We start from the raw sequence: 12,492 nt of genomic DNA, 5'->3' as shown, positions 1-12,492 counted from the left end.
ACTAAGAGCCAATTGCAGGAGAGCTAGCTGCTGCCAGTAGCCCTCTGTTCCTCAACCACTCCTTACTCCAAACAGATCATGTTATAGCTGAGCTTTATTGGTAGATGAATGCATAGCAAAATCGGTTTTGTAAACATGAAGTCCTTGCTTTGAATGTAAGTAATAGGATCTTTAATCTTAATTAATAAATATCTGTATTTAAGTTTTGATAAGAATAATATTTTTTATTTTGAATTACCAGTTTATCAAAATTTGACACTTACATGCGATATGGCTTTTTGTTCAATAAAAAAAAGTTATACAGAGTGAAGAAAAAATCACGGCACTTGGCGGTCAACAGGCGATTCCTCATTCCAGTTGCAGATAAAAGTGTATCCAGCAAAATCTAGTCCTGCCGACAGGTTTAATACAAATTTGATTTGAAAAACGAGGGTCAAACTATGCTATAGCTGCATGCACTATGGCCAAGAAAAGGTAGTATGAACTCTGTGCTGGACATAGCTCTTCCACTGAATCAGTGAGATGAGGCAGTTCTGTCGGAACAGATATGCAGACTCACTGATGTTCGAGTCACATTCGTGTCAAACCTTTTTTTTTTTTTTTTAGCTAAAGCATCAAAATGGTTGAAATGGCTCTCAGCATTATGGGACTTAAAATCTGAGGTCATCAGTCACCTAGAACTTAGAACTACTTAAACCTAACTAACCTGAGGGCGAAACTTCCTGGCAGTTTAAAACTGTGTGCCCGACCGAGACTCGAACTCGGGACCTTTGCCTTTCGCGGGCAAGTGCTCTACCAACTGAGCCACCGAAGCACGACTCACGTCCGGTACTCACAGCTTTACTTCTGCCAGTATCCGTCTCCTACCTTCCAAACTTTACAGAAGCTCTTCTGCGAACCTTGCAGAACTAGCACTCCTGAAAGAAAGGATATTGCGGAGACATGGCTTAGCCACAGCCTGGGGGATGTTTCCAGAATGAGATTTTCACTCTGCAGCGGAGTGTGCGCTGATATGAAACTTCCTGGCAGTTTAAAACTGTGTGCCCGACCGAGACTCGAACTCGGGACCTTTGCCTTTCGCGGGCAAGTGCTCTACCAACTGAGCCACCGAAGCACGACTCACGTCCGGTACTCACAGCTTTACTTCTGCCAGTATCCGTCTCCTACCTTCCAAACTTTACAGAAGCTCTTCTGCGAACCTTGCAGAACTAGCACTCCTGAAAGAAAGGATATTGCGGAGACATGGCTTAGCCACAGCCTGGGGGATGTTTCCAGAATGAGATTTTCACTCTGCAGCGGAGTGTGCGCTGATATGAAACTTCCTGGCAGTTTAAAACTGTGTGCCCGACCGAGACCCGAACTCGGGACCTTTGCCTTTCGCGGGCAAGTGCTCTACCAACTGAGCCACCGAAGCACGACTCACGTCCGGTACTCACAGCTTTACTTCTGCCAGTATCCGTCTCCTACCTTCCAAACTTTACAGAAGCTCTTCTGCGAACCTTGCAGAACTAGCACTCCTGAAAGAAAGGATATTGCGGAGACATGGCTTAGCCACAGCCTGGGGGATGTTTCCAGAATGAGATTTTCACTCTGCAGAAGAGCTTCTGTAAAGTTTGGAAGGTAGGAGACGGATACTGGCAGAAGTAAAGCTGTGAGTACCGGACGTGAGTCGTGCTTCGGTGGCTCAGTTGGTAGAGCACTTGCCCGCGAAAGGCAAAGGTCCCGAGTTCGAGTCTCGGTCGGGCACACAGTTTTAAACTGCCAGGAAGTTTCATATCAGCGCACACTCCGCTGCAGAGTGAAAATCTCATTCTGGAAACATCCCCCAGGCTGTGGCTAAGCCATGTCTCCGCAATATCCTTTCTTTCAGGAGTGCTAGTTCTGCAAGGTTAGCAGAAGAGCTTCTGTAAAGTTTGGAAGGTAGGAGACGGATACTGGCAGAAGTAAAGCTGTGAGTACCGGACGTGAGTCGTGCTTCGGTGGCTCAGTTGGTAGAGCACTTGCCCGCGAAAGGCAAAGGTCCCGAGTTCGAGTCTCGGTCGGGCACACAGTTTTAAACTGCCAGGAAGTTTCATATCAGCGCACACTCCGCTGCAGAGTGAAAATCTCATTCTGGTAACCTGAGGGCATTACACACATCCATGCCCGAAGCAGGATTCGAACCTGCGACCGTAGCGGTCGTGCGGTTCCAGACTGAAGCGCCTAGAACCGCTCGGCCACAACGGCCGGCTAGTTAAAGCATCAAATTGTATGCAATTTACACGTCCAGATTGTGGCACCTTGTGTAATTAATTCTTTCTGTTTCTGTACATTACGACATAAAATGAACTTCTTACAGACGTAAATGACCACTTTGTTTTGTCCATGACAAAAATGAAGCAAACAGAAAATAGTAATGGTTACAACAAAATCGCATGTATCCAATGAGGTAAGAAAACACAATAGATAGGCTGTACTAGATTGCACATTATGTTACGCATAATAATTCCATTCTGTATGTTTGACGTCCAGGCTCATCTTCACAGAGATGGTGCTCTAGAGAAGTTATTCGAAGTGACCACCCTGCATTTCTAAACACTTCGTCATTCACTGGGTTCTATTTTGATCGACGCTAAGCAGCACACCAGCATCCACCATTGCCGAAGCAGCATGCTCATGAGCTATTAGGTTGTGCACATCCATGGCTAAAGTACTGTAAACTTGACTCTTAAGCGCCCCCCCCCCCCCCCCAATAAGAACCTAGTGGATTAAGATTCAGGGAACGTAAAAGCCAGAACATTGGACTTCTGTGACCAATCCATTGCCCTGGAAACGCTTTATGTAAATAGTGACGCATATTCATTCCGAAGTGTGATAACGCACCATTACGCTGAAACTGTAGCTGTCGCTGAACACCAAGAGGAACGATTTCTAATTCGTCTGCCAAAAGCATTGCAAAGAAACGTTGACACAGGGTCGCATTCAACTTGTCTAGCAATAGGTAAGGGCCCAAATGCACTCCTCCTACTGTTCCAGCACACAGATTTATGCCAAAGTGCGACTGAAAGCTGCATTCAAGAGTGAAATGTGGATTGTATTCTGACCAATAATGACTGCTGTGGAGGTTGAGAGCGAAACTAGATTTGTCAGTCTATACCAGTTTATTAATGAAACGCTCATTAAATTCCACTTGGTGCAAAAGCTGCATTCGTCGAATGTGGTCTTCTGGCCGCTGGTATTGAGTTAAAATGTAATAACATAGATGCAGATCTTCATCGTGTAATGTTTCTGACTACTGAACGGCTTCAAGAATCGCGTCCTCTGTTTGTGGAGTATGTGTAGTCCTTTGACGACCTGTCCCCATTCCTTGTGAACGAAGGTTACCACTTTCTCGAGGTTGTTGCTCCAGGTAACGAAAAACATTGTTATGAGAATTATGCCTGTGAGAGTACTGTGCAGTATAGACATGAGCAGCTGCAGCTTGGATATCGAACGCAACCAGCTCCAAAAATTTGTCGATGTATTCATTGTTTGTGTCCTCCATCTACAAACCACTCTACATGAACCTGACAGGACCACTTATGGTTGCGCACTGCGCGGTTAGTAGGATCATGCACGGAGTTCAATGGATCCCACTGTACGTGACAGGCTATTTCCATGTGACAATATGATGTCCTACTCATAAATGCCGAGATTGGGGAACAGACGTCTAAAAACAGAAAAAGAACCAGACGTGGATTTTTTAAAGAAAATTAAGCGCTTACTCGCTTTTCTCTGGGCTTACTGTCTACTTATGTAAATGACACCATCAAAAACACTAACAAAAATCAGAGTTACCCCTACTTGACAGACTCCATTTTTTTAAGGAGCCAGCAGCTGTGGCCGCGCAGTTCTAGGCGCTTCAGCCCGGAAGCGCGCTGCTGCTACATTCGCAGGTTCGAATCCTGCCTCAGGCATGGATGTGGGTGATGTCCTTAGGTTAGTTAGGTTTAAGTAGTTCTAAGTTCTAGGGGACTGATGACCTCAGATGTTGAGTCCCATAGTGGTCAGAGCCATTTTTTTAAGGAACGGACCAATGGGTCTCAGGGGGCAGAGTGGCAGAGGTCGAAACCAAAGGCTTGGCCCAAGTGTCCCCATCATGGCCATCGAGTTAATGTGGCACAGAAAAGTGGAAACATGGGAATCAACTGAAGGCTTTTTATTTTTTATTGTTTATTTTTGTTTATTTCCGTTTTTTTACATTTTTTGGCTATTATTACATGATTATGGGGTGTGTCATTTATATGGAAAAGACAGAAGCACGGGTGAAAGGAAAGAGCCGGGGTCCCAGTACCCGAGGTGCCCAGGGAGACCACACATATGGGATTGCATGTGCCGAAGCCCATATCGTGCAACAAGAGACGATGAATGGGAACGATACTGTTACTGTGCAGCAAGCCTACGTCTTTGCATAGGAGCCAGGCTGATGTTAGTACCGGTCGATAGAAGAGGTGTGAAGCAAAACTAAAATGAAAAAGAAACACACAGACACACATGTGCGCACTTACGGCGCGCTGTCCCATCCGCGGAAGTCAAGGGTAGAATCGATGAAAGGCGGCTGAAACTCAGACATCGACAGAGGGGGTTAGATGCCCGCAGCTTCCTGTACTCCCCAACTGAGAGGAGGTATGACAGATACCCGTCGAAGATAGTTGCCAAATAAAAGTTGGGAATGTGGCGCGTGTTTGAGCGCTGCATGGGCTCACGGGAGAGGTAAGTAACTGCCCACCCCTTTTCCCCGCGTAAAAATGATATTTTGCTGCGAAAAAATATGTGTCCTCCGCATATAGAAATGTTTGCGGTTCAATCGCAGCCGCTGGCAACTGGATGTAGCAGGCAGCCATTTACTGCATGAATTGCCAGACATTGTGCAAAGAAGCCCACGTCAGACGGTGGTCATCTGTCTCCAGTTGCTGGCAAAAGAGATGAAGAGGGGAACCGACGAACCGATATTGTTCAGTCGCTGTTGTGTAGCAAATTTACTGTTGAGTATGTGATACCAAATCGCCCAGACTTCAGTAGGGAGAAAAGGCTGGTGGATGTTATATCACACTGTGGGCAACCAGATGGAGTAATATTTGGTCCCCAGTACCTTACGGTGAATATGGCGCGATAGCAGGGCGTAAGAACATTTCGTCCTGGACAGACGTGTGTCTGGAAGGACGGTACGTGCATAACTATAGCCGATAAAGAAGGTCAAAATATGAAGCAGGTGTGCTTCGATGTGGCCAACAGACACTGGTGCTAAGGTAGACACAGACAAGATTTCAAACAAGCTACTTGTTTTGAATATGACTCGTCTGGTCCATTTTTTTCTCATAGTATACATACAAAACGCTGCAGCTCGTATTCGAATGTTCATGAGCCCGAGGCCACCAGCCTGCAGGATGAGAGTAGGAGACTCATAACAGACATTAAACATGGAACGGACCGTAAAATAATAGCCAAGGGCCACCTAAGGGCTGTGCCCAATCGCCGTCTGCAGAGGGAACAGCATCTCGTCTGTGTCTACCTTATCACCAGTGCCTGTTGGCCACATCGAAGCACACCTGCTTCATATTTTGACCTTCTTTGTCGGCTATAGTTATGCACATACCGTCCTTCCAGCCACACGTCTGTCCAGGACGCAATGTTCTTACGCCCAGCATAACGTTCACGCACCGCGTCGTTGTCGACTTTAACAGAGACTGTGCTGTTCATGACCGACCAGTGCATTCCTACGATGTCAGTCATTGGGATCTTGGCGTCATCTCGGGGAAAAGGCTGCACCTTAAGCGCTATGCGTCGGGTACAGTCGTTGCAAACAGTAAACCGAAGTGCAGCTTCACGGTAACGGTTGGCTATATATCGTAGACGTTAAGCCGGTACGTAAGTAACGGCCGTCAGAATGTAAATCAAGGCGAGCTGTCGCTCTGTGCGCAGAAACACAACAGCGCGACAGGACTACTGTCCTGACAAAGGCAGACTATCAGCTGATTCCAGTCATATCTCCACGGTGGATGTGGGTCTGATGTCCCAGCAGTCTACTCAGCGGCCTACGACGACTGGTACAGTAGTGTGTGGCGACACCCGTTACTCTGTACATTCCGCTGTACTGCACCATGTGACACTGTTGCCAGCTCGTAGTTTTTATACAGTATTTTCAGAATACACCCAATCTGTTTTTACTTGATAAACTTTTGTCTTGAATCTGGATGAGGTAACGCATGCCGACCTCCAAGTGCAGCACTTTTTCTTCACCCTCTCCGCATAAATATTAGATTCCTCTGCGGAGGCGTCATGTTCTGTTCCGAGTATTGTCAGGGAGTTAATGGATTACAGCCTTGTATTTAAATTGCGTGTTTGCTATAAAATGTTATTCACGTATTCGAAATATAAAGGGTGGTCAGGAAGAGATAGAAAACCTTGCAAGTATGTTGCACAAGAGGATGCTCTGAGAAATAATTGTTAAGAAAAAAATTCCATATATTGTGCCGTTTCCTAGTTAATTAGCACTGAAGTTAACAAATCAGACAGTAGCTCTTGCAGTTTCAAGGGACCCGCCAGATACAATTAGTATCAGTTCTTCTCATAGTATAAGTGATAGCGCCCGACATTGCTCAGCCTTTGGCTCGGGTTAGATGCTTGCTACCATCCCATGCCCAGTTTTTGTGTCACTCTCTTGTTAGGTTTTGGGAAACCAAATGAAAAACACGTTTGGCGCCACCCTCTCTGGCGGGTCGCTTGAACTTATGTGTGCAACAGCCGGATGACTAACTTTAATACTACACTCCTGGAAATGGAAAAAAGAACACATTGACACCGGTGTGTCAGACCCACCATACTTGCTCCGGACACTGCGAGAGGGCTGTACAAGCAATGATCACACGCACGGCACAGCGGACACACCAGGAACCGCGGTGTTGGCCGTCGAATGGCGCTAGCTGCGCAGCATTTGTGCACCGCCGCCGTCAGTGTCAGCCAGTTTGCCGTGGCATACGGAGCTCCATCGCAGTCTTTAACACTGGTAGCATGCCGCGACAGCGTGGACGTGAACCGTATGTGCAGTTGACGGACTTTGAGCGAGGGCGTATAGTGGGCATGCGGGAGGCCGGGTGGACGTACCGCCGAATTGCTCAACACGTGGGGTGTGCGGTCTCCACAGTACATCGATGTTGTCGCCAGTGGTCGGCGGAAGGTGCACGTGCCCGTCGACCTGGGACCGGACCGCAGCGACGCACGGATGCACGCCAAGACCGTAGGATCCTACGCAGTACCGTAGGGGACCGCACCGTCACTTCCCAGCAAATTAGGGACACTGTTGCTCCTGGGGTATCGGCGAGGACCATTCACAACCGTCTCCATGAAGCTGGGCTACGGTCCCGCACACCGTTAGGCCGTCTTCCGCTCACGCCCCAACATCGTGCAGCCCGCCTCCAGTGGTGTCGCGACAGGCGTGATTGGAGGGACGAATGGAGACGTGTCGTCTTCAGCGATGAGAGTCGCTTCTGCCTTGGTGCCAATGATGGTCATATGCGTGTTTTGCGCCGTGCAGGTGAGCGCCACAATCAGGACTGCATACGACCGAGGCACACAGGGTCAACACCCGGCATCATGGTGTGGGGAGCGCTCTCCTACACTGGCCGTACACCTCTGGTGATCGTTGAGGGGACACTGAATAGTGCACGGTACATCCAAACCGTCATCGAACCCATCGTTCTACCATTCCTAGACCGGCAAGGGAACTTGCTGTTCCAACAGGACAATGCACATCCGCATGTATCCCGTGCCACCCAACGTGCTCTAGAAGGTGTACGTCAACTACCTGGCCAGCAAGATCTCCTTATCTGTCCCCCATTGAGCATGTTTGGGACTTTATGAAGCGTCGTCTCACGCGGTCTGCACGTCCAGCACGAACGCTGGTCCAACTGAGGCGCCAGGTGGAAATGGCATGGCAAGCCGTTCCACAGGACTATATCCAGCATGTCTACGATCGTCTCCATGGGAGAATAGCAGCCTGCATTGCTGCGAAAGGTGGATATATACTGTACTAGTACCGACATTGTGCATGCTCTGTTGCCTGTGTCTATGTGCCTGTGGTTCTGTCAGTGTGATCATGTGATATATCTGACCGCAGGAATGTGTCAATAAAGTTTCCCCTTCCTGGGACAATGAATTCACGGTGTTCTTATTTCAATTTCCAGGAGTGTATTAACTAGAAAATGGCGCAAAGCATAGAATTTTTTACTTAACAATCATTTCTCAGTACAACCGTCCTGGCAAAACCCTTACGAGCTATTCAGACTGTACCTGACCCCCCTGTATATACAAAAAGGGGTCTACATCTACATGGACACTCTGCAAATGACATTTAAGTGCCTGGCTGAGGGTTCATCGAACCACCTTCACCAGTCTCCATTATTCCAATCTCGTATAGCGCGCGGAAAGAATGAACACCTATATCTTTCCGTACGAGCTCTGATTTCCCTTATTTCATCGTGGTGATTGTTTCTCGCCTATGTATGTCGGTGTCAACAAAATATTTTCGGATTCGTAGGAAAAAGTTGGTGATTGGAATTTCGTGAGAAGATTCCGTCACAACGAAAAACGTCTTTCTTTTAATGATTTCCAGCCCAAATACTGTATCATTTCTGTGACACTCTCTCCCATATTTCACGATAATACAAAACGTGCTGCCTTTCTTTGAACATTCCGATGTACTCCGTCAGTCGTACCTGGTAAGGATCCCACACTGCGCAGCAGTATTCTAAAAGAGGACGGACAAGCGTAGAGTAGGCAGTCTCCTTAGTAGGTCTGTTACATTTTCTAAGTGTCCTGCCAATAAAAGGCAGCCTTTGGATAGCCTTCCCCACAACATTTTCTACGTGTTATTTCCAATTTAAGTTGTTTGTAACTGTAATACCCATGTATTTAGTTGTCTCCTATTACGCCACTGAGAGGTGTTCAAACCTGCATCTGATCATCCTGATTTATGTTTTCCGTTATTTCACGAAGTCATACAATGAAGGCACAACCAGGAGCACCTCCGAAGATTTCCAACGTAGCTTCGGACCAAACGTCAGGGATAGAAGAGTTCCATGGACCACGGCCATACAACCCGGAAGAGTTCTCGGCAGTTTTCCCTAAATCGCTGAAGGTAACTTCCAGATCGGCTCATTTGAAAAGGGCACGGCCGATTTCCTTCTCCATCTTTCCGTAATTCCAGCTTGTGCTCCGTCTCTAAGGACCACGTTGTCGATGGGAGCCGCGTGGACTTTCCGCGCGGTTAGAGACGCCATGCCACGGATTGCGCGGCCCCTCCCGCCGGAGGTTCGAGTCCTTCCTCGGGCATGGGAGTGTGTGTTGTTCTTAGCGTAAGTTAGTTTAAGTCAACGAACCGATGACCTCAGCAGTTTTGTCCGTTAGGAATTCACACACATTTGTATATTTGTCGACGGGACCTCCTCCCATCAAGTCATCTGAGAAGATTAGTTATTTTATGAAAAATGCAGTTACTTACTATGAAATGGTATTAAAACCACGAGTAGCGTCGGGCGAAGTACCGGGCGCTGATTAGCTGGCGTAATCATATGTTGTGGGAGCCAATCTGGAGACAATACTAATCGGGTAAGGTACTTCTTCTTGGGCCCTCGTCAGCTTCTTTACAAACACTCGCCGCCTACTGGATGGGTTTGAATGTAGTGCAGTACAACATTGGTGACGTACTGTGTATGAGTTACCTTGCTCCACTAGCACTGGTTTGAACCTCCTACGAACAGTTCGTAGCCTAGTCATTCCAGTGTAAATAATTAGGGCAAGTTATAAATAGTTCTTCTCTGAAGCAACTCAATAATGTGTTGCAGGTGGGGTGTTACTACTGTCATAAAAAATAGTCTTATCTAGACTTTGCTTAGTTTATCCCTGTTGGGAACCCAGTGGTGACCTTGACATTTTTAATAGTTCCTACTGACGTTGTTGCACATGTTGTATGCAGAGTGCTGGGAGTATCCTTTGTGGGATATGGCACAGAAGGAAGGAAGGAAGAAAGAGTTTAACATCGCTTGGCAGTGCGGTCATTAGAGACGGACAGGACACAAAGGTGGAGGTAAATGTTGTGATCAGTTGTGCTTGGGCTGTACAAAGAAAGTCTCAATTTTATGGGTTCCGAAGGTTACCGAATCCGCATCCACTATCAAAATACAGAGCAGCATTTCCAACCTCTGATACCACAGACAATTTATACCATCGCAACATAAAGAAATTAGGAAGGCTGTGTTCGTAAATTTATACTTGTAAAAAGCAGTCACCAATCCGAAGATTGTTTTGCTTCATTAGGCATGGTCCTGTTGGAGGCAGTATGTCGTTGCCTTCCTCTGATCTTTGCACTGACTGACCCAGCCAGTCCCTAACCCCTCCCCCACTTCCATTAACCATGGACCTTGCCATTGGTGGGATGGCTTGCGTGCCTCAGCGACACAGATAGCCGTATCGCAAGTGCAACCACAACAAAGTAGTGTATGTTGAGAAGCCAGACAAACGTGTAAAAGTCTGAAGAGGGGCACAATCTTGCAGCAATTACAGGGACAGGCTCTGGAACACTGACTGATGTAGTCTTGTAACATCAACCAAAATGGCCTTGCTGTGCTCGTACTACGAACTGCAGGGGAAACTATAGCCGTGATTTTTCCCGAAGACATGCAACCTAGTGTATGATTAAGTGATTATGGCATCCTCTTAGGTTAAATATTCCGGAGGCAAAATACACTAAAGTGCCAAAGAAACCGGTAAAGGCATGAGCATTCAAATGCAGAAGTATGTAAACGGGCAGAATACGGCGCTGCGGTACGTAATTCCTACATAATACAACAAGTATCTGGTGCAGTTGTTAGATTGGTCACTGCTGCTAAAATGGCAAGTTATCAAGATTTAAGTGAGTTTGAAATTAGTGTTTTAACCGGCGCACGAGCGATGGGTTACAGCATCTCCAAGAGAGCAATGTAGGGATTTTCCTGTACGACCGTGTCACGATTGTACCGTGAATATCAGGAATCCGGTAAAATTAAATCTCCGACATCGCTGCGGCCGAAAAAAGATGCGGCAAGAACTGAACCAACGACGACTGAAGAGAATCGTTCAACGTGACAGAAGTGCAACCCTTCCGAAAATTGCTGCAGATTTCAGTGCTGGGCCATCAAGAGGTGTCAGCGTGCGAACCATTCAACGAAACATCATCCATACGGGTATCCTTGATGACTGCATGACACAAAGCTTTACAGCTTGCCTGGACCCATCAACACCGACACTGGACTGTTGATGACTGGAAACATGTCGCCTGGTCGGACGAGTCTCGTTTCATAGCCGGCAGCTGTAGCCTAGCGGTTCTAGGCGCTTCGGTCGGGAACCGCGCTGCTTCTACCGTCGCAGGCTCTAATCCTGCCTCGGACATGGGTGTGTGTGATGTCCTTAGGTTAGTTAGATTTAAGTAGTTCTAAGCCTAGGGAACTGATGCCCTCAGATGTTAAGTCCCATAGTGGTTAGAGCCATTTGAACCACCTCGTTTCAAATTGTATCAAGCGGATGGACGTGTACGGGTATTGAGACAACCTTCTGGATCCATGGACCCTGCATGTCAGTAGGGGACTGTTCAGGCTGGTGGAGGCTCTGTAATGGTGTGGGGCATGTGCAAGTAGAGTGATATGGGACCCCTGATAAGTCGAGATATGATTCTGACAGATAACACGTACGTAAGCATCCTGTCTGATCACCTTTGTCCATTCGTGTCCATTGTGGACGGACTTGGACAATTCCAGCAGGGCGATGCGACACCCCACAAGTCCAGAATTGCTAAAGAGTGGCTCCAGGAATACTTTTCTGAGTTTAAGCACTTCCACTGGTCACCAAACTCCCCAGACATGAACATTATTGAGCATATTTTGGATGCCTTGGAACGTGCTGTTCAGAAAAGATCTCCACCCCTCCTGCTCTTACGGATTTATGGACAGCTCTGCAGGATTCATGGTGTCAGTTCCCTTCAGCACTACTTCAGACATTAGTCGAGTCCAAGTCACATCGTGTTGCGACACTTCTGCGTGACCACACTGGCCCCACACGATATTAGATAGATGCATCAGTTCCTTTGGCTCTTCAGAGTAGTTCCCCATTCGGATGTACGGGCGGGGAATACTCAGGAGGGCTTCGTCATCAGGATAAAAGAAACATTCTACAGGTCGGAGCGTGGGATGTTACACCCGTTAATCGGGCTATTTGGTTAGAAAAATGAAAACGGACAGGTTGAAGTTACATATTGAAGTAATTGATGAAGTATTGTAGCAGCAGGAATAGGACTTCTGATAGTGTGAGTACAAGTTTAATAATACAAAATACTCGTAAAATGGAAGTAATGCGCGAATAGCTTTATAGTGAATAAGGAGACATAAATCCGAGTAAGCTACTATGAACAACATAATGAACGCATTATCGCAGCGACACAGACAC

The 12,492-nt window shown here is 47.1% G+C and overlaps 4 non-coding genes across 4 annotated transcripts; 2 read left to right on the top strand and 2 right to left on the bottom strand.

Moving 5' to 3' along the window:
- Positions 1-740: 740 nt before the first annotated feature.
- Trnas-cga (transfer RNA serine (anticodon CGA)) lies at positions 741-815 on the bottom strand. The gene has a single exon. It is a non-coding gene; the product is annotated as a tRNA-Ser (tRNA).
- Positions 816-1,040: 225 nt separating this feature from the next.
- Positions 1,041-1,115, bottom strand: Trnas-cga (transfer RNA serine (anticodon CGA)). Its single transcript has one exon. It is a non-coding gene; the product is annotated as a tRNA-Ser (tRNA).
- A 557-nt stretch (positions 1,116-1,672) lies between these two features.
- On the top strand, positions 1,673-1,747 carry Trnas-cga (transfer RNA serine (anticodon CGA)). Its single transcript has one exon. It is a non-coding gene; the product is annotated as a tRNA-Ser (tRNA).
- A 225-nt stretch (positions 1,748-1,972) lies between these two features.
- Positions 1,973-2,047, top strand: Trnas-cga (transfer RNA serine (anticodon CGA)). The gene has a single exon. It is a non-coding gene; the product is annotated as a tRNA-Ser (tRNA).
- Positions 2,048-12,492: the final 10,445 nt, after the last annotated feature.

This window comes from Schistocerca gregaria, chromosome 6 (genome assembly GCF_023897955.1).
Source record: "Schistocerca gregaria isolate iqSchGreg1 chromosome 6, iqSchGreg1.2, whole genome shotgun sequence".
NCBI lineage: Eukaryota > Metazoa > Arthropoda > Insecta > Orthoptera > Acrididae > Schistocerca > Schistocerca gregaria.
The sequence above is the reverse complement of the archived record's forward strand: the minus strand, read 5'-3'. Positions and strand labels throughout refer to the sequence as shown.